Below are 22,144 nucleotides of genomic sequence, written 5' to 3' on the forward strand. Positions count from 1 at the left end.
ACTCTCCTGTTTACAGCTCTGTTTACTAGCTCCTGTGCCGCTGCAGCTGTCTGGAATTAAAGTTCCCGGATAAGGACTGGTTGTTTCCTGATGCAATAATCTGGTTGGGGCAAGATACACTTTGGAACAAACTCACTAAAAGCCTTTTGAAAAGGTGACAAACCAGGAGCTGAGCATGCTCTATAAATATAACTGCAAACATGGGTAGGAGATATGTAATGGCACAAGCCCAACATATATGGAGAAGGCAGGTATGATGAAGTATTCATGCCCCATGCAGAGCAGGTAAAGTACTGGCTGACTCCCTGCAAGGGAGATCAAGTAATGAGCTTGTCCCGCTCCAGAGAACCTAATTTGCACCAGATGGAGTGAATGTATTTCACCTGGGCTTAGCAAAGCTCAGGCTTGGAAACTCTCAGAGAGAAGAAGGAAGGACTCTTTCCCTTTCTACTCAGTCCAGGTTGAGCTCGGAGCCTGCCCTGCTGATTGGCCAGGAGAGCTGGAGGAGAGGTCAGTTTCATCTCTGCATGAGGACTGTATGTGGTCCGCAGATAGGACTGCTTGTTTCTGTTGTCTTATAAGGACTGAATGGCCCCTGCCAGGGGTTTCCCAATAGACTTTTCCCAGTGACCAAAGCTGAGGGAAGCATGAATCTGTTTCCCTAGACAGCTTTGTAATTTGAGTCTGGAATCTTAAAGGCACAGGGTCCCGAACAGGGCTGGAATCATAGGGTTTTATAATTTTCCTTTATGGCATATTTCCAGAGCATTATGCTGCACCCTGAGCCAAGCTTGTATAGCAGGGTATAGAGCAGCAAAGACTTCTTATATGCTGTCATGTATCCAAAGAAAGAAAATATCTGCTGCACAGAATGCAGGCAGGATACAAACCTGGGAACAAAGAGGGAGCCTGTAGGAAGTGTGAGAGGATGTCCAGCAAAAGGACAGTGACATCACACATGTAAAGTAAAAGAAATGTGCAAATACTAAAGAATCTATGTTTGGATGATCAGCCACAATGATGCACCGGTGATGGTGTCGTGGAAGCAGTCACCCAGGCATGGGCAGAAGCAGCAACAGCTTCAGCTGCAGCTTCCCAGGTGTTCCCAGAGTTTTTCAGTGGTGAGAAATAGTGCCGGGGTAAGTTTAGCTGGTGAACCTGTTTCCAATTGAACGTACTACCCATGGAAGTACTTAAACGGTTAAGGTTCACACTCATACTCACAGACATTGGTCATGAAGATAAGCCATGCACAAGAAAAGTTTATAATTTTAAACATTTTGCACCTATCAACCAAGAAGCACCATCAGAGCAAGTTGTGGTCTTAAACTAATCCAATTGGGAATTACGGGAGAAACCTCCCAGCTCTCGTGTTACTAGCTGTATTTATGGAGTAGGGCGGGCAGGCTTTCTGGGGAATACAAACTCAGGCTGGATGCCATGGTCTTGCAATACACGTGCTACAAAAAAATCCCAGTTGTACTGAGAGACGAAAAATTTTGCCATTAGGAATCATTGCTATGACCATAGAGTTGGGAGGACGTTATGACGGTGGTAGAGAAACAGCACAGAGGGAGAGCTGTGCCTGTGTGCCTTGGACAATGAGACTTGAATAAGGCAATCAAGTACTGCCCAATATCTGCATTTGATGACATAAGGAATGAATTGGCTGCTGCCCAGATTGTCAGCATCTTGGAGGACGGTCCCAGTACTTGCAGGTAAGACTGAATTCAGAAAATTCATTGTTAATGCTGTTAAATTTCCCCAATGGGAGATTGTCCCAGTTACCCTTTATTCATTTAGCCTAATAAATGTTTCCAAAAGAAGTAAATGATATATGTGCCAGGCTATGTGAGGCTATGGCCTTTGTGGATGATATACTGCTGTTTAAACTATTATGTTCTAATCCTCCTGGTTTGCCAGTAGTTTAAGATATTGATTTTGACATATAAAGCCCTAACTGGCCTGGGACCTGCCTAACTGAGATGTCACCTCTTTTCCTATGCCACAAAGGTGTTTTGAGCTGGAGTCCCTGCAGCTGAAAGAAGAGGTGGCGGTTGAAGGGCACTTTCAGGGATGGGCCCTCAACTTTGGCACCTACTACCCCACCTTGAAGTTGTAACCTGCTTGAATTTGCTGTCCTTCGGGGCGTGCTGCACAGTCCATCTTGTTACCTGGGCTTTGGGGAAGCAAAGAGATGCATTGAGCTGGTAACTATATGAGGATGGCATATTGTTTGGACTTGACTTTATGGTCGGTCTCTTTCTCTGTGCCTTACAGGCTGAAATAGATATTCTCCCCTCACCAGTAGAGAATACGGGCAATGTTTTGCCACCCTTAATCATGTGAGTAACTCCTTACTACTTGAGTAATTCCATTGGTGCTCAGTGGGGCTGTTCATTCTGAATAAGGATGGTAGAATCTGCCCCAATGGGACTATTAATGGAATAAGGGGGTACTCAGAATGATTGGAGAGATCAGGATCTGGTTCCAAACAAATTTAACACAGGCTCCCAACAGTTCTTAGGTGGTACCAGATGTCATTCATTCCTTCACACTGGTCTCCTGAGGTCTCTCTCTTATTACCAATCCATGATGCATCTGGTTCACCGTCCCCTGCTAAATTTTAGCACTGTATACAGTATTTCTGTGGAGGGGATCTAAATGGTTCTGCATGCTCAGCCACCGTACCTCGTTTCTTGTGACAAAGCACAGGGCTTACGTGCTGCTCATTTTTCATTTCATGCAACTATTAAAATGTGCCCTTTGCATACAGCAAACTGTGAAAGGAGCCTGCAATGGCAGTTCCTGCATATATCATTATTAACTTTTCCAAGGACCTGCAGGCTGAGAAAATGATTGTGGAACTGGACCACGAAGCCACACTTGAGAAGCAGCAGTACTAAAGAAGCATGATCATGATTTTTCCCTTGTCATGAGTTCAGCCATTCCTTTAACAGGAGAAATATCAGTGCCAGTATAGTCACAATTCTGCGATTGTCTATACAGTGTGCCGAGGTGAGCTCCATTAAATCAACTGTCTAGTTAGCCAGCTCATAAATACTGTCACACAATAGCACTGTTTTCACGCACTCCAATAGCTTTAGGTCAGCTGCTGGGTACCCATGTTGAGTGGGGGTTGGAGGGATGATTTTGGATGCATTATGCTACATCATATTAGACTGTACAAGGCAAGCACTGTGTCAGGCTGTGAACCACAGGGGTGGACGGGAGTCAGAATTTCAGTCCCTGATTTCTCAGGACCAGACTCAGGCTAGGGCTTTTTTCCCCTCTGTTGTTAGTATGGTGCAGCCTTATGGTAACACTAAGACCATGGAACAAAGATGCCATTGTATAATGCCCAGGGGAAAAGTAAAACTGAAATAAAAGGGTTAGTGCAATACAATAGGTGAAGCCACCCCGATTTTTTCATTCAGTTATCTCCTCGAACTCTTTCTGCTGGGATGGCCATAAATGAGTTGTTGTTTCTCTTTTCTAATAGTAAAAAAGACCTTTTTTGTCCCAACCCCTGGATTTCCTAGTGAGTTTTGTCTTGCATGCATCCATCAGCTCTTCAATGCACAGTCTGCCTCTGTTATGCATTGTACAGCATTGGATGCATTGTCACTGCTACACAAGTTATAAAGAGAAATTTTACAGCTGGGCTTGATCTTCAGGCATGTTGAGAGTCCACAAGTCCAGTTGCCATGTCTAGATTAGTAAAACAGGTTTTCAAGACACAACCTATTAGGTAAGGCATTGTAAGTAATGTGGTTTTAAACGTTTGCACTGAAGGAAGGCTTGACTGGCTGTGTTTAAAAGCAGGATGCCCATAACCTGCTAAGTTATTCTTAAACATGATTTGTCCTGTCTATGCTAGACAGGAAGCAAAGACTTGTTAGTTAAAATGTGTTGGCCAGCATGTTGCCCACAATCTATTTTTTCTAGTCCAGACACAAATGCGTACTTTGGGTACATGCGGCCTCTGAAAACTAGCCCTGACGTTGTAAATAGTTTAATCAATAGCCACATTATCTACTGTAACGCACTTTCTTATCGCTATAGAAGAATTTCAGGTTGGCTGTACCCTACCCCGTCATTTAAGATTCATAGATACTAAGGTCAGAAGGGACCATTCTGATCATCTAGTCCGACCTCCTGCACAATGCAGGCCACAGAATCTCTCTCACTCACCCACCCACTCCTACGAAAAACCTCACCTATGTCTGAGCTATTGAAGTCCTCAAATTGTGGTTTAAAGACTTCAAGGAGCAGAGAATCCTCCCTCAAGTGACCCGTGCCCCATGCTACAGAGGAAGGCGAAAAACCTCCAGGGCCTCTCCAATCTGCCCTGGAGGAAAATTCCTTCCCGACCCCAAATATGGTGATCAGCTAAACCCTGAGCATATGGGCAAGATTCACCAGTCAGATACTACAGAAAATTCTTTCCTTGGTAACTCGGATCCCATCCATCTAATATCCCATCTCAGGGGATTAGGCCTATTTACCCTGAATATTTAAAGATCAATTAATTACCAAAATGACATTATCCCATCATACCATCTCCTCCATAAACTTATCGAGTAGAATCTTAAAGCCAGATAGATCTTTTGCCCCCACTGCTTCCCTTGGAAGGCTATTCCAAAACTTCACTCCTCTGATGGTTAGAAACCTTCGTCTAATTTCATAGATTCCTAGATACTAAGGTCAGAAGGGACCATTATGATCATCAAGATGTCAAGGTGGCACTTGGGGAAGTTTCACAGAATAAATATAAATATAACAGTCTGAGGGGATCATTGCCAGAGATTCTGGAGCATCTGCCTCTTGGGTCAGAGTGTGGGGAAATCAGACAGAGGATTACTACTCCTCAATTGTCCAACACGTAAAATGAGCAGAGTTTTAAACCATAGTCACATTTGTGACTTCAAGCCCTGGCCCATGATGCGGGGAAGTGTGGCTGGGCCTGGCAGTACTTTAATTCCCAGGAGAGAGTCTGCTGAGTCCACGTGGAAAAGCAAGTATTCCTCCTGGAGCTCTGAAGTAGCATGCACAGAGCAACTGCTCTGCAAGCCTTTGAAAGGTGTAGTTTCAGCTTCCCCACGCCAGTGTAGATTCCGGGCTGCTCTGCAGCCCAGAATCTCAGCAGGGCTCTGTGATACAGGCTCCCCTACTACACTAGGACTTTTGACAGAGCTACAAAGGGACACTTGATAGCCCAGTGCTGTACCAGCATTGGGGGAATTCTCCCCTGGCACCTAAATGTCCTTTATGCCCTTCCAAAATGATGTATACGGGCTAGGAGGAGTAAATAATGTAATTTTTATTGGAGTATCACAGTGCTGTAGAGGAATGCGAGATGGAAAAATGGCCCTCCTCTATGGTGTTTGTTTGTTTTTCTTTTTTCCAGAATGCTGAATGAAGATGAGTTGTCAGTGGTTAAATTTGTGTGTCCCTGGGTGAAATCCTGGCCCCAAGTTGAAGACAGTGGGACCAGGGTTTCACCATTTTAAACACAGCACTCTCTTGCTTTACTTGCTAAACTGTCTGCTATTTGTAGTTCAAGTTCCTGGAATATTTGTCACTGTTACAGCTATACATTATTTATTGCTAAACTTATTTACAGTCTCGCTTTCTCTGCTTGGAAAGGAAGCAGCATGAGATCTAAGAACATTATAGCGGGCTGTTATTAGACAAGAACAGAATCTTGGAGTTTCTTTTATGCTCACAGTTTCAAAAGTCATAGGTTAAGTACCAGTAGTGCAGTAACCCATCTAGGCTGATACAGTACCTTTTATATTCCACAAAAGCTCCCAATGACAAGTGTATCTTCTATAATGCTAGCTAAGGAGCAGGTTGTGTCCATTTATGCTACTGGGGGGAGGGTTGTGGCGAATGATTAGGGGACTGGAACACATGACTTATGAGGAGAGGCTGAGGGAACTGGGATTGTTTAGTCTGCAGAAGAGACGAATGAGAGGGGATTTGATAGCTGCTTTCAGCTACCTGAAAGGGGGTTCCAAAGAGGATGAATCTAGACTGTTCTCTGTGGTACCAGTTGATAGAACAAGGAGTAATGGTCTCAACTTGCAGTGGGGGAGGTTTAGGTTGGATATTAGGAAAAACTTTTTCATTAGGGGGGTGGTGAAGCACTGGAATGGGTTACCTAGGTAAGTGGTGGAATCTCCTTCTTTAGAGGTTTTTAAGGTCTGGCTTGACAAAGCCCTGGATGGGGATTTAGTTGGGGATTGGTCCTGCTTTGAGCAGGGCGTTGGACTAGATGACTTCCTGAGGTCCCTTCCGACCCTGATATTCTATGAAGGGTGGATTATGAAACTGTTACGTCTCTGCAAGTGGGCACAGTTGAAGTCCTTGCGCTCCCTGGAATGTAGAATGTCCCTCCTAGCACAAGAGTCTCCTAAGTATTATGTTTCCCCCAGCTCCACACTGACCAACAGGGGGAGTTCATAGATCATAGAATATCAGGGTTGGAAGGGACCTCAGGAGGTCATCTAGTCCAACCCCCTGTTCAAAGCAGGACCAAGCCCCAATTTTTGCCCCAGATCCCTAAATGGCCCCCTCAAGGATTGAACTCACAACTCTGGGTTTAGCATGCTAATGCTCAAACCACTGAGCTATCCCTCCCCCACTCCCACTTATAGAACTTATGTGCACTCCCACTTATAGAAGTGGGAGTGCACATAACTCACTGGTCAGGGCATGTTATCCACCCGCTTTGTGCCCAATCTACAGAGGATGTGAATGTGTTAAGGAGAGTCTCTTTGTTTAGCTCAAGCTATGGAGACTCATGCTTTTAATTTTGGAGGTCCCCAGTTCAATCCAAAGGGTCGGCAAAGATGGCGGCTGTCATGCATGCTTCAGCCTGTGCATCAATATGCTTCAGGAGGAGTCCTGTGGCAAAATTGTGCCTGAAACTCCACCAGGAGCATAGTGGCTCTGCACAACATACAAGACAATCCTGGGTCTACACTGCCTAATCAAGTCTCCTGAGCCAGGGTCCCAGTTGGTATAAATCAGCAATGCTCCACAGAAATCAGTGCAATTTTGCAACTTTACACCTGCTGAGAATCTGGCCCTGTGTGTTTGCATTATACTACATGAGAGAAACCTGTTGACTGGTTATAGGTATAATATGTGTATATCATTTAGAAATAGTCCAGAGACGTCTCATAGATATTAAGGTCAGAAGGGACCATTCTGATCATCTAGTCTGACCTCCTGCACAATGCAGGCCACCGAATCTCTCCCACCCACTCCTGCAATAAACCTTTCACCTATGTGTGAGCTATTGAAGTCCTCAAATCATGGTTTAAAGGTGCAGAGAATCCTCCAGCAAGTGACCTGTGCCCCATGCTGCAGAGGAAGGCGAAAACCTCCCAGTGCCTCTTCCAATCTGCCCTGGAGGAAAATTCCTTCCCAACCCCAATGTCAATTTCAACTCTGGGTGTAAGTTTTCCCAAAAATTGATCCCAAATTGTGGTTTATGCCTATCTCTAGTTTCAATAAACCTAACTTTTTAAAAAATCCTCCTTGAATTGTACTAACACTGCCATGTGGAGAAAACCGGGACAGAGAGATCCTGATGACTTGGTGAATTGTGTTCAGGTTCCTGCACTCTAGAGGCTGCAGAAATCAGTTTGGTCAGGAATTTTAGAGTAGTGTGGTATCTTGCTGAGGTCAATAAATAAATATCTGTTGTAGAAAGCCAAGATACAGTTTGAGTTCTCCAGAAGCAAAATCTCAGGACCACAGAAATTATTGCCTAGGAAGGAACTGTGGACTAGCGAACTGAACACAGAGTTGAGTCAGCTGATCCTGAGTTCTAATCCTGACTCTGCCACCTATGGCTTTGGACACATCCTGTTGCCTTTTGTTCTTTTCCCTCATCTGTAAAATGGAGATGATAATATTTGCCCACTTACCTCTCCAGATCATTGTGTGGATTAATTAGATACTGTCTGCTCAGTGCTTTGAGCATTCAAACACTATAAAAATGCTAAGTATTCTAATTCTATCAAGCTTGGGCTGTAATAGTGGGCGTATTGTGTATCCTTTTATTCATATGTGTGGGAGCTCTAGCCAAATGGTTGTTTTGACATTCTTGGATGAGAATCCAGGCGCGGTTACTCAAACCTGATACACATGCTAGTTCTCTGGCATAGTGGCCCTCATGCCCATCTGTCCAAATGGCACCATGCCCTCTCACAAGGTGCTATGTCAGTTTCAGTGGCTAAGGCATGCCAACTAAAAGAGAGGGTTAGCTTGCAAGATCTTCTCTAGCTTTCTGCAAGAAGACCTTCAAGGTGACATGCCATATCAATTCGGTGTTGTGTGCCTCACTGCAGGCTGTGTCACTGTAGCACTCCAGTGGCAGCATCTGCAGGAAAGATGAAAGAATCTAGGATTTAAGAATCCAGGAGGTATGTTGAACCTTCCTCTAAAGCATTTGGTGCAAACCAGTGTCCAATACAATATTGGACTGGATAGTCTCAGATCTGATACACCATGGCAATTCCATGTTCCTAATTGAGGATCAGAGCCCCTTTGTGTGAGGCACTGTATAGAAAAGTAACAGATGACAATCCCTGCCCCCAAAAGTGCCCATGTTTTCCAATATGATGAATTGGCGTTCCTCAGCTTGAGACCCGTTAACGCAGCCTGGTTTTCAGAAAGTAATGAGCATCTCTCCTATGAAAATCAGGCCCCCCAAATCACTAGTTGCTTTTGAAAATCTGGGCCTACGTATTGAAGAACCTGATGCTGATTATCTTTGTGGAGTAATAAACAAATACTACTAAAATTCTCTACTGAAGCTAGAGACACTTCTTTATTTAAACGTATGTAATTAAAATGGGCAGACGTAGGCTACATCTACATTTGAGCTGGGAGATTTGATTCCCAGCTTGCTTAGATTTACCTGCACTAGCTCAGCGTGAGCGAGCATCTAAACAGAGCAGTGTGGCCAAGTTAGCACAGGCAGTTGCTCGGGCTAGCCACCCCAGTACCTACCCACTTAGATCTGCAGATGAGGACTCAGACTGCTAGCCTGAGCTGCCACCCATGAAACCCCTGACTGCGCTGCTATTTTTAGCATGCTAGCTTCAGCAGAGCTAGCACCGATATGGGTACATCTATGCAAGCTGTGAATCACACCTCCTAGCTGAAATGTAGATGCTGCCTTATAGTGTCCACCACTCTAACTTCAAGCATTCTAGCTAAGGCTACAAAACCATTGTGATCACTCCCTCTAAGGCTGCAGAATGGTGGTATGGGCAGTATAGTTAGTTGTTTCTTCCACGTAGCTTTATGTTGTGTTACACAGTAGAACTGGAAATATTTGGTGTTCATTAATTTTTGCCACTTTTGCTGATTTTTTTTTTAAATCTGCAAAAATTCACATATAGTGACTATTTCCAGCAACTTTGCTCCCCAGAACAGTCCAACCGTGAGCAAGACAACAACCAAATGTACATATGTGGACTGCCTCTACTGTGTGTGAAACACAACAGGACTAAAATAAACAGTTTTACTTTAGTCCCATCTGTCTCCATGCTTTTCGATGTTGTTGCTTTCCCCAGAATTGAATGGGAAGACCTGGCAGGCAGGGGAAGGATGGCCGGTAAGAGAAATTTATTCTTTTTGTGGGATGAAATGCTCTTTGGAAAAAAAAACAAGCTATGGTATTAATGAATTGCGTTGTGTACGTTGTTTTGAGGTCATTGACATGAGGTGACCTATGCAGACAGTTTTCAGAGTAGCAGCCGTGTTAGTCTGTATTCGCAAAAAGAAAAGGAGTACTTGTGGCACCTTAGAGACTAACAAATTTATTAGAGCATAAGTTTTCGTGAGCTACAGCTCACTTCATCGGATGCATATGCAGACAGTGTGGCTCCTTGTCTCCCTCTGTTGGCTGTAGTGATGTTTGAGACTGCTACTGCCTTCAAGAAAATGGTCTTTGTCCTTTCCCTCAAGCAGTAGAAGTTTATAGAGGTCCCAGGTTCAATCTCACAGGTGAGCTGGGGTAGGGGGTGTTCCAATAGTGTTAGAGATAAAGGAACAAGGATGGATGAAATAGGAACTGAACCCAAACTTAGAGCCAAATATATCCCTCTAACTCCTTCTGAAGTCAGTGGGATTTGCCCCTTAAACCCAAACTGACTTCAGCGGAGCTACAATACCAATGTACACCAGCTGAGGACCTCTGCCCCTGAGTTTTATTTTTATTTTCATGCTGCTCGGTGTTATCTGGCTTTGACCAAGGCCAAAGGGAGGAATAATAAAAACCTCCAGTAAAGATGCTCATTTGGTGTTTCTAGTTTGGATGAAGAAAGTGTTGAAAAACCTCATAGGAAAATCTTTGCTTGTGTGATTTCCATACCAAACAGCTGGGAACATTCAACCCGAGGAGACCTCTGGAGGCTCACCTATTGCTACATGAGGTAGTTGGAGTACAACACTTTAGAGAGCTCTACAAATCGTACCCCAAAGTCTGGGCTGTTGCTTCATGTAGACAAGCCAGAAATCTCACTTATTTTAAATAAGGATGAATATTAAAGTGTAGAAATCTGTTCCTTTAAAAAGATAAGCAACTAGAAGATTTCAGCAGTACAGAAGCATTAACTCATCTCCCTGTAATTCTTCTGCAGTAATTGGCAAACCATATATACTGCACAGCATTAAATTGGACACCCTAGGTTTAATATCTGATCAGCCTAATCTCAGATTTTATTAATCACTAATGAATATTACTTTGCTTTTGTTCGTGCAGAAAGAATCAATATTGTAATTGCAACCTGTTTAATAATGTGCCTTTACCTATCTTTTAATAGGGCTTGCTAGTTTATTTAGATGCAAACATCTAAGGATTTTTATATTCCCCAAGAGCATTTCCTCTTTTAAATACTTAGTGATACAGTTACTTTAAAGCAATAAACAGTACAAGCAGAGCTAGCATGAAATTACACTAATCTCCAGAGTTTTGTAGTTATATAAGAACTCTTAGCCTATTCAGTTAATTAATGGAATATTTACAGTAGGTTTTTGAAGATATTATTTTTATCAATACAAAGTTCTTTAATTGTCACATGTCTGTGGATTGTTTTTTGGTTTTTTTTTATCATTCGTTCAGGCCAGAGGAATGAGGGATTTTATGTGCTTTACTGTGTTTGTAGCTTGGCTGGAGGATGAACGGAATGTATTGTTGTGGGTGGTTTTTTCTCTTCAATCAAACGTCACTCCATATTCTTTCTGACACTGCAATTACAAACACATGTGAGCAGCACCAATCATGCATAAGGCTGAATTAACATTTTATGCCATTAATTTGCTACACCAAATCTTGCAGGTTTCTGGCGTAGGCCAATTATTTTTGTAATATATAATCTAGTGCAAGCTGGAAATCTTAGAAAGTGTTCCCATATTGTAAAGCATTGCACTGATTTAGAAGCATCCATTTAAAAAAAAAGATATTTACTTCCTGTGCTTGGAAAAAGTGCAATAAATAAGTGGACTTTTTCCCCCCTTCTAATTTTCCTTTTTGTATTCAGAGAAGGGGTTGGGGTTCCTGAATTCTAGTCCAAGCTCTGACACAGACTGTTATCTTTGGCAAGGGATTTAAACCTCTCTGAATTTTCTTATACATCTGTAAAATGAAGAACAGAGTTATACAAGTAATTGATGGAAAAGATCTGTAGTATTAGATCATCTAGTTCCCTTGCTGCCAGCACAGGGATGCTGGGTGTAATAACACTGTGCCTCACAAAGGTGTTTGAAAATTAATTCATCAATATTTGTTAAACACCTCCAATGACGAGTGACACAGAAGTGCAAAGTATTGCTGCTTCCTTCTTTTTCATTCTAGATAAATCACATTAATTAGGTCGGGAAGAATAACAAAATAATAAGCTGCTTTGGAATTCTCTCTCTTTCCAGAACTCACACCAAGTTCAAACAAAGTGAAGTGCTTAATCTCAGTCTGTGCCCCTCTTCTTCCCTCAGCCCTGCATTTTATACCTCTTAAATCCCTCCCTCAAGCCTCCCCTCAGATTCCAGAGGTCTGGGAAAGATGGCTTGGCTGTTTACCCTCTTTTTGTGCATCTGCCCTGCAACACACCTCTCTGAGGGGCCCACTATTTCATGGCATCAGTAGGTCTTATATATCAATGATCCCTGATTGTGCAAGCCACTGGCATCTTTCACCATAATACCACTGTGCACTGCTGCCATGAACTGTTCATAACTGTTTCTCATCCAAGGTAGTTGTGCTGCAGTCCTAGGAGAACCGATCCTAGTAAAGGGCTTTGGGGATACCTACAGAAGTTTGGATTCAGATCAGATTCTAGATCTGATCTTCATGACTTGGGCCTCTCTCTCCTCAGCAGGAGCTACTTATGAGATGCCCGTGGTATCTCTTCCTATGGAGATAGTGACACTCCATATGTTTATGGAAATATGCTTATGAGTATGAATATAATGTAACTGGAATATGCTTCCTGCAAAAGGTCTCTTGTAAGGTATCATTACAAAACTTATGATCTATTGAGTGCATGCATCTGATGAAGTGAGCTGTAGCTCACGAAAGCTTATGCTCAAATAAATTTGTTAGTCTCTAAGGTGCCACAAGTACTCCTGTTCTTTTTGCGGATACAGACTAACACGGCTGCTACTCTGAGATCTACTGAGTGTGTTCCTCCTATTTGTTTGCATGTGTTATTTCTATGTCTGGAGTTAGGAGAATAAGATATAATCTTATATTACTGATGTAAACATATTAAGTGGAAGCCATTAAGGGTGCTTCAGAATCAATGACCTGTGAATGGGTTTGTTTAGTTGCAAGTCTTCATTACCTAGGAGCTGGCTGACATGTACACAGGAAGAAGCAGGTCTAACAGTGACATGTGATCAGGTCACCTGAACTGGAATTCATCTTTAACCTGGTGCTTTTCCATTTAGAAGACAGGATGGGATGGGAACCCAGAGAGAGACAAAGGATTCCTGGAACAGAACCAAGGGGGCTGCCAATCATGAGAAATCCCCTAGTTACCTGAGCTGGAACTAACAAGTATTGTACCAGGGGAAAGAATTGGGCCCTGACTAGGAAGGAGTCTAGTCTGAGAAAGAAGCTTATGGAACATCTCTAAGGGTGAGATTTACCTGTATTCAGTTTCTTAATGTAGGCTTAGACTTGTATGTTTTTTGTTTTATTTTGCTTGGTAACTTACTTTGTTCTGTCTGTTATTACTTGGAATCACTTAAATCCTACTTTTTATACTTAATAAACTCACTTTTGTTTACTAATTAACCCAGAGTGATTAATACCTGGGGGAGCAAACAGCTGTGCATATCTCTCTATCGGTGTTATAGAGGGTGGACAATTTGTGAGTTTACCCTGTATAAGCTTTATACAGAGTAAAACGGATATATTTGGGGTTTGGATCCCATTGGGAGCTGGGTGTCTGGGTGCTGGAGACAGGAGTACTTGCTGAGCTGTTTTCAGTTAAGTCTGCAGCTTTGGAGGCATCTTTCAGACCCTGGGTCTGTGTTGCAGCAGGCTAGAGTGTCTGGCTCAAGAAGGCAGGGTTCTGGAGGCCCTATCTGGCAGAGAAAACAGGCTCAGAGGTAAAATCAGCACGTTAGGTGACAGTCCCAAAGGGGTCTCTGTGACCAAACCCATCACAGAGATTATGGCTTTTATTTAAATAGGCCTCTTTTTACAAACTAATTTTTTAACTACAATGGTTTGAAAATGTTCCATCGAAACTTCTTTGTCTTAATGAAAAGTGGCCTTTTTACTAATAAAATAATAACCACAGAAATACTTCACTTAAAGTGTTGGTGAAGAAAAGTAGTTTTTTGAGGAATTTTTTTCTCTCCATTTTTTTCATGACAAATACTTATTTCCTGCCAACACTATTTTTAGCACAGCTTTTTAACTCAGGGGAGGAGCCACTGTTAGCAGTGAGAAAGTGCTATGTGCAAGGGTCCTGAGATTCCTCAAGCAGAAGGCCAGATAGGAGGAGCCAAGCTGGCATTCCTTTAAAGTGACAGCCCTGGAGTTGGTATTTTCAACTCCGGCAGAATAACAAAATAATCTTATATAAAGCCCTCCCCTCAGCACTCCCCTACAGGGTTTTCTTCTATCTTGGATGAGTGCGGGGAAAAAATGACTGAAAAAATAGACTCTTGCCTCCCAGAGATGCATCATCAATTGACTCTCCATAGTTCTCATTCCCTTTCTCAAGCTTCTGACTCTTGTCAGAAATTCAGCCAGTCTGAGAAATTCTGGTGTTGGAGCTCTACACAGTTGGGTAGCTCACTTCAGTCTCTCTTAGCTTAGGAGAAAAAAGACAGAATTTTTCCTTTAATTTTAGTGGGGGGAATCCCCTTTTTCATATTTTAATCTTGCTTACCTTTTTATTCATTGGAAAAAGGTGGGGAAAATAAGTGTGTGTTTTCCCACAGTTTTTTAAGTGAAATACCGTTCAAATGAGCCTGATTTACTATATGATCCAGATCACTCTGAAGAAGTGACTTGTCCTCGTCATTTATCATGACTTGCCCAAGGTTGCATATGTAGGAAACCAGTTGCGGAGTCAGAAAAAGACTCTGAAGCCCAGGAAAAAAAACAGATTTCCTAAGAGAACAATTCTCCTTAATGGGACAGTCATTTAAAATATTGACCAGAATGCACAAAAACTCTGCATTGGCTGAAGACATCATACATTTGAAATACATCCCTTGACACATTTTAAAGACGTTAATGACCGCAGTCAGAAAATGAGTGGTGGCCTTAAAACACTGGCTAACATTGTTGGATATAACTTGGCATTTAGACAAAGACAGTGTTTTAAAATGTGTTTGGTGGTCATGGTAATCCTTGACCCAGCTCCATCTCCACTAGTTGCTAATTTCCATTTAACTGTGGTAGTTTACATTTTTTTAAAACACACCATTCATTTCCTCAGTATAGACAAAGCTTGCGTAGTCCTTGGGGGTCAGTCCTGGCTTTCCCGGAGTGGAGGGTTGAAGAACACGTGGGAAAATCTGAGCATAACATGAGAACTAAACTGACATTCATCCTTTCATGCCTATAACACTTGAAATACCATATTTTCGGTACAGGCTACTGTTTAAAATATACACCTTTTTTCTCACTTTTAAAATAAGCAAATCTCATCTGACATTCATCCCACAGTATTTTGTTTTTTGGGTTTTTTTTAATGAAACCCTTTATTATACTCATCACTCTGGAAATTATGAGGCTCATAAGTCCTTGCTATTGTAATTCCTTCCCTGTGTGACACATGTTGCATCCTATTATAGAAACAAAGGATGCACATGCTCCTTTATCTGTGCTATAGAACCAAGACACCGATGCTCATTGTGATGAGTGCAGACAGCAGTAGCCTCCTGCCAATTCTTCTCCTTCTGATTCATATTCACTTTGTTATGTCTAATTAGAGACCTGGAGTTCAAAGAGGCTTAGGACCACTTTACTTGCAAGCTTCTCTGCCTTTGCCTGATAGTACACCTTTTGTGTGTATCATTTGGGGATTGTTCAGAAGCGGTTTACAGTGACAGACTGCTTTTATACTTTGCTGGCTACTGCCCATTTCATTTCCATTGTATGTTTCATCGTATGTTTCAAAAGCAGTTTGCTAAAGGATTAGGACACCCTAATTTGTAGCAGGACTTAAGTCTTGTGGTAAGGGGCGGGGAGCTTTATGTTTCTTCCCTCAGATTTGCTTACCGCAGGCTTCAAATAGGCAAGGATACTATAGAAGACTGATCGTGTTTTACAGCATTGTCTGGTTTTTTTTTTTTCCTGGGAGCTTGCTGGCTTTGGATCCAGAAGGGATCCCACTGAAATGGGACTACAAAAATGGCACTGGGTGGATTGCTTGTCTATTGGTTATCCCAGACCCAAAGTGCAAATAAATCAATGTTTTCTAACCATCAGCCTGACAAACTTAATCTGGGATCTGAAAGTCAAGCTGTCTTCTTTTTCTTGTAATATATCATCACAAGTCATAGACATTCTGTGGGCTGTGAATGGCCTCACAGTGACCATCTTGCCTTCAAAGGCATTATGAAGGTAGAATTCCTTGAATTTCAATAACTTTCTGTCAATGACCATGATGCATTAGGTGTACGCTTATGGGTGTGTTGGTTCTGCTGGGTTACCAGGAGTGAACCAAGTAGAAATAACTTGTTTCTGTCACCAAAGTCAGCAGGTGTGACTCTGAATGGACACTGGGGGCGTGTGTGGGTGAGGCGGGGGGTGGATCTCCTGCAGCTACATCTGTATAAAGTCAGTGCAATGGAGTGGGAAATCTGGATCCAATCTGTTCAGAAATATGATGCCAGTTCTGCAGTTACTTATCGGGTGAGCCCCACTTCAAATGGAGAATTATAAAATATATTAAAAACTCTGCAGTTTAGAATTTTCTAAGCCTTTTAAGGGCAAAAGGATGCTCCCCCTCTATAGAACTTAGAACACTGCCTTCAGATCTGGCTCCCTCATTAACAGAAAGATAGCGACAAATTGTGGGTGTTCAAGGAAGAGCAATGAGAAGGGGCTGGAGGGGTTGATTTTTTTGTGAGGCGTTCTTAACAGGGTTTGTTTCGGCTGGGATCTAAAAACATAGGGACAAGTGTCCATGGCAAACCTGCCTGGTTCCATCTCCCTTACCCACCCTCAGCCCCAGTGACTGGAACTGCCATTCTGAACTGCTGGCATCCTGCCTCTCAAGCTTGGTAGGAGCTTCTTGTGCCATGGGGCAGGACCACTAAGGGGGGAGGAGAGGTTCTGCCACTTAATGCCACTATCACAAGTGGCTGGGACTGATGTTACCTGGGATAGGTTTATAAAAGCTAGGATGTGGCCTGGCCTTCTGATGGGACTCTAACAGCTATGGCCCTTTGGGACAGGAAACGGGGCAGCACGGGCAGGGAATGGAAGATGGGACCAACATACAAATTTCAGAGATTTGGGGCTAGAGATCTTAGTTTTACAAGCTCACCTGGTAGACTACATGGCATGTTGTAAGTTCCAGCCCCCTCAGTAAAACGATCACCTTTTTCTCATCACTTACGCCATTAGCTATTGCATACTGTTCCAGCCTCTTGATATCGTTGGGCTAGCCCTCTACTGGGCTATTGAACAAGTCTATTTTCTTCTTTAAATGAGCAGTTTCCATTTTAGCTTTACTTTGTCTCGGCCACTGAAGTCACTCGCAACTCCGCTGTATACCTTGATGAGGTTCCCGGCACATTCTGTCTGACAGTGAGCCATGAATCAGGTGTTACACTGAGTGCCAGGAATGCATTGTCTCAAGGTTTTTGATGAAGCCAAGATGCTTGTAGCCTTTGAAAAGATCCGTACACACTACATAATTTTTTGCCTGAAAAGATTGCTTTCATGCTTGCCATAGGAAGCAGCAGATCCGGGTACTGACTGGAACCAGAGCGGCAGCGTGTTTGTGTAGCCGGAACTTGCACACTGTGTATATTCAGTAAACCCAATTATTTGGCCCTCGCTGTGCTTGACTGGTTCCTTCATATTGTGTGTGTTATGTAAAGAACAGAAGACACCTCTCCTCTCTCCAATCAGCTCAAGAAAGCTTGAATGAGGGGTTTTGGTAAAACTCCATCAATCATTAACCCTTCGCCTCCCGAATTTAGCCAGAGGGCAAGCCTGCTTGCCTTGCCTCAGAGGCTGTGCATATCTTATGCAGGATCAGGCCAGAAGTTTTACAATAATACCACCTCAGCCAGCCAACCTGGTCTGTAGGGTGGTAAGTCATCAGACATCTACAACATTAACCTGTTTCAGTTGTTAGAGTTTGAGACCTTAATCCTATTCTAATTAATACAACATTAGGGATCTCTTTATCGGGATTCTCCACTGAAACGCTCATAATGCGTAGCAAGGGTCCCCGTGAGGCCGTCATCTGGTAATTAACTTTGTTGATAAGTGTTAAAAGAACAGTTGACTTTGAATCAAGAAGCTTAAGCTAACAGATACAATCAGTTCTCCCTCAGGATAATGTCATCTATGCTGTAAAAACCCTTTGAGTTATAACTATCTTGGCTGCACAGCTAAATTAAATAAATGCAGTGCCCAGTGCTTATGGTGCTACACTGGTAATAAATCAGTGTGCAATCACTGTGATAAGAGAACACTCTTCCCTCTTCCCCTACCATGCTCATTCTGCACCAGATTTTCCAACCCTGGTAACTATCCACTCTAAGCCAAATTCTGGACCAGATCAGCCCCTGCAAGGAAAAATCCTCAAGCAGAGGCTCAAAAAACTCCAGAAGATTCTCCCTCCTGTGAGGGACTGAGACCCAGAGGAAACAGTGGGCCATCCATGGTTACATAAGAGTTTACTTGTGTAGAGTCACTTGCAGGATGGATGGGTAGAGAGGGAGGATGGTGCAGTGGTTGGGGCATTAGAGTGGGTCTTGTGAAACTTGGTTCGGTTCCTGGCTCTGCCACAGATTTCTCATGGGGCCTTGGGCAAGTCACTTATGGTACATCTACAAGGCAAGGAGAAACCTGCAGCAGTGATTCTTGGAGTCTGGGGCTGTAGACTTGGACTCACACACTGGTGATAAAAATAGCTGTGTAGATGCTCAGGCTGGATCTCAGGCTCTGAAGCCCAAGGAGGGCTAACTCAAGTCGGTAGATCTGGGTTCTGAGTGTCACTGTGGCAGGTTTCCACTTGTCATGTAGCGGTATCCTTAGTCTCCCTGTGTCTCTGCTTTCACATATTTAAAACGGGGATAAATTAATAGCACTTCCTTACGTCACAGCAGGGCTGGCAGGATAAAGACATTAAAGATTGTGACAGCTCAGATATTCTGATAAAGGAGGCCATAGTAGTGCCTTGGAATAGATTTAGTGACCATCGGAGAGAACTGCAGTTGGAAAAATTGGGAGTGTTGTACCAGCTTTAATGCCAGTTTTTGTTTTGTTGTTTTTTTGTGGCTTGGCCTCTTTAAAAATCAGCAAATCCCAGAGACCTCCACAGAGCACAGGACCACTTTAACCAGCTAGAATTCATGTTCCTCATAACTTAACCAAGGACCTGTAATCAAACTTAACATTTTCCCAGCCTGCTTAATATTAAATGAATACAAGTGAAAAATGCAAAAGTAAAGCCTGCTGTTGAAAACAAGGAAATGCAATCAAAGAAATTGAGGGAATGGTTTAAAGAAACACTTAACATGCTAGTGAGGAGTCTTGGGATCTGATTCTGCTCTTCCTTTACACTGGAGTAACTCCACAGAAGACAATGAAGTCATATTGGTGTCAAACCAGCGCTGTGTGAGAAGAGAATCATGCCCTCAGATTCTGGAAGCAAACAAAAAGATTTGTTCAGAGAGCAGAATTGAAAACCGAGCGCTGCATAAAAAAATCAAAATGTTAATTTAATATCAAATCTACCTCTACGACAATTGACCATTGATTTTATACACACACTCGGGAGCAAACATTTGCTGCACTGATGAAAGTTTTCCAAAACATACATACTCCATCAAGCTGAAAGTCTCAAGCATCAAGGCTCCTGTTTCTGAGCTGTGTTTGAAAAGCATGAATCTTTAAGGATCAACCAAGCATTGACATGGAACGGAAGCAGAAGCCCTGAAACCTCAAATGACCAGCTGGCTGGTTTTAAATAAACTTTTTAAAGCTTCTCTTCAGCTCCCAGTAAACAAGGAACCTGAACAGATAAATATGCCACAAGCAGCATCTTTATTGCCGAAGCTATAGTTTTTAGCTTTCTCAGTCATACATGTGCTTAAATTGAGGTATGGAGAAGGACATGGAGTGTTGTATATGCAAGCTGGATGACATTTTTTTCTCCTTGTATGGAAAATTTTGACTTTGCACAAAAAAGCTGAAAATATTTAATTGAACTAATTTTGAGACCTTTTCCACTCCACTTATCCAAAACACCTTATCCAGTTCTGGGGGAACACTTCATCCAGTTCTCTGTGATCCAAAAACCTCAGTTAAGCTCCAGCTCCTAACTCAGATTACTTTGTTAAGAATAGGTTTCAGAGTAGCAGCCATGTTAGTCTGTATTCGCAAAAAGAAAAGGAGTACTTGTGGCACCTTAGAGACTAACAAATTTATTAGAGCATAAGCTTTCGTGAGCTACAGCATCCGATGAAGTGAGCTGTAGCTCACAAAAGCTTATGCTCTAATAAATTTGTTAGTCTCTAAGGTGCCACAAGTACTCCTTTTCTTTTTGTTAAGAATGTAACAGCTCTTTGCCCATGCTGGCCAGGCCAAGATGCAGGGGGGGTTGGTATGGGGTGATATCATGGCTCCAATTTATGTCTCACACATTATGTCACCCAGTTTATATACATCTCTCCTAGCTACTAACATCTATACTTGCATTAAAGAGCAATCACTTCGCAGAGTACATATGGGCCAGTCGCATTGCAAAAGGCAAGCTTACCAATTCAGAGTGCTTCTCCCTAGTTTGTTTACAGTGAACACACCCCACAATAGTAAGCTTAGTTAGTTTCTGCCCCCCTTATTTACTATAAACATATTCTCCATAGTTGTTTAAGTAATTACTTTTTCAGGCTTGGTCAACAGTGTCTTGTTCAGACCTGTATTGATTTAACTTGGGCCTGCAAACCAACACTACAATCAAACCTTTAGTTTGGAAATACCACTGCAGTGTTTCATGTGAGTTGTAGTTGGGGGTGTCTAATACTCTTCTGTGGACCAGATTGCCCAGCCAATCTCCTGGCCCATGGTGCATTGCTTCCCATCAACATTTCCCTGTGGAAAGTTCTGTTAAAATGAGAAATTTCATTTTCACAGAAATTTTCTGCTTACAATTTTGACTCTTCAACCAAAAAAAATGCAACCCCCAAAATATTTCAGCCAAAACCCTAAATATTTTGATTCCAAAATGCCTCTGTGGTACCTCTTAGGAGTAGTAGCTCAGAGGCCTCATGCTCCCATTCTTCTGTATAGCCCGGGCTCCTCCATGCACCTCATGGCAGAGTTGGATCTTAGGTTCCAGTGCTTGTTTAGACTTTGTTAGTCTCTGGCTTGTTTACTGTGTGACCTCTGGTTTTGTGTGTGCAGAGTATGTTGCTGGTCAGGAGTGTATTTGTCATGGGGGTGGAAATATTTGCTAAAGAGTGTGGCTCACACAGGGCTAGATTCCCCCCTTTAGACCAGCCCCGAGAAATGTGTGGCATGTAAGCCTCATTCCACATGTGTCATGGTGATTCGTTGAATTTCTTCCTTGCTGCTGCTTTGCCTTCAGCAGGCAGTGACTTAGTGCTGACCTACACCAACAGCACCTCCCTACATCCCTTCCCCTCCACGCTAGCCTAGCTGTTCTAACCCACTGGGGAAGGGGTGGAGCCAAGGCTCTGTCCATTCTTCACTCCTCCCCCATCACCCGCTCCAGGGAGCAAGTAGGCAAGTAGCCCTGCTTGATTCTATGTACCCAGACCAAAGGTTGCCCATGTAGCGCTCTGAGGGTATGTCTGCAGGGCATCTGGGAGTAAAAGTGCCGAGCAAACTTGGGACCTCTAAGTTCACATCTGCAGCATCCATATGGGGGTATGAGAGCCCAGCACTTTGAGGCACACTGCTCTTCATGCCCCTGTAGCCCAAACTGTGGGCAGTGTAGACATGCCCTTAGTTTCCTGAGTCCTCAGCCCTTTCTGTAGGCAAGGGGAGGTTGAGGAAGTAGCATTTCAATATACTCGTAATTAACCTGTTCAGGCAAACCAATTGCAGCAATCCACTTTGGGATGAAGGCAAACAAACATGAGTCAAAAACACACCACCAAGATGGAAAGCAGGGCCCAGCAGATGAATTTGCCTTTGGTTTGTCACTCGTGTGCCTTCATTTTTCATCCCTTTCAGGCATTTTTGTAGCGAGGAGGTAGCTCTCACCTGTTCTGGCAGGCTGGGAGAGCCCTATTATCTCTGCAGGCTCTGTGAATTCTGTTGGGGTTTTTTTTCCCCTCAGTAACCAAGACAGGTGATTATAAATGCCCGGTAGTCTTTTTTAAAAAAAAAAATTCCAGGATTATTAGTTCAAGTATAATCTTTCAGATTCACTTAAACAAAGAC

At 42.9% G+C, this 22,144-nt stretch overlaps 1 long non-coding RNA gene across 1 annotated transcript; it reads left to right on the forward strand.

Moving 5' to 3' along the window:
• The first annotated feature begins 301 nt into the window (after nt 1-301).
• LOC119863691 lies at nt 302-3,463 on the forward strand. The gene is made up of 3 exons (XR_005295708.2): nt 302-510; nt 1,510-1,718; nt 2,014-3,463. It is a non-coding gene; the product is annotated as an uncharacterized LOC119863691 (long non-coding RNA).
• The last annotated feature ends 18,681 nt before the right edge of the window (nt 3,464-22,144 follow it).

Source organism: Dermochelys coriacea, chromosome 11 (assembly GCF_009764565.3).
Source record: "Dermochelys coriacea isolate rDerCor1 chromosome 11, rDerCor1.pri.v4, whole genome shotgun sequence".
Classification (NCBI taxonomy): domain Eukaryota; kingdom Metazoa; phylum Chordata; order Testudines; family Dermochelyidae; genus Dermochelys; species Dermochelys coriacea.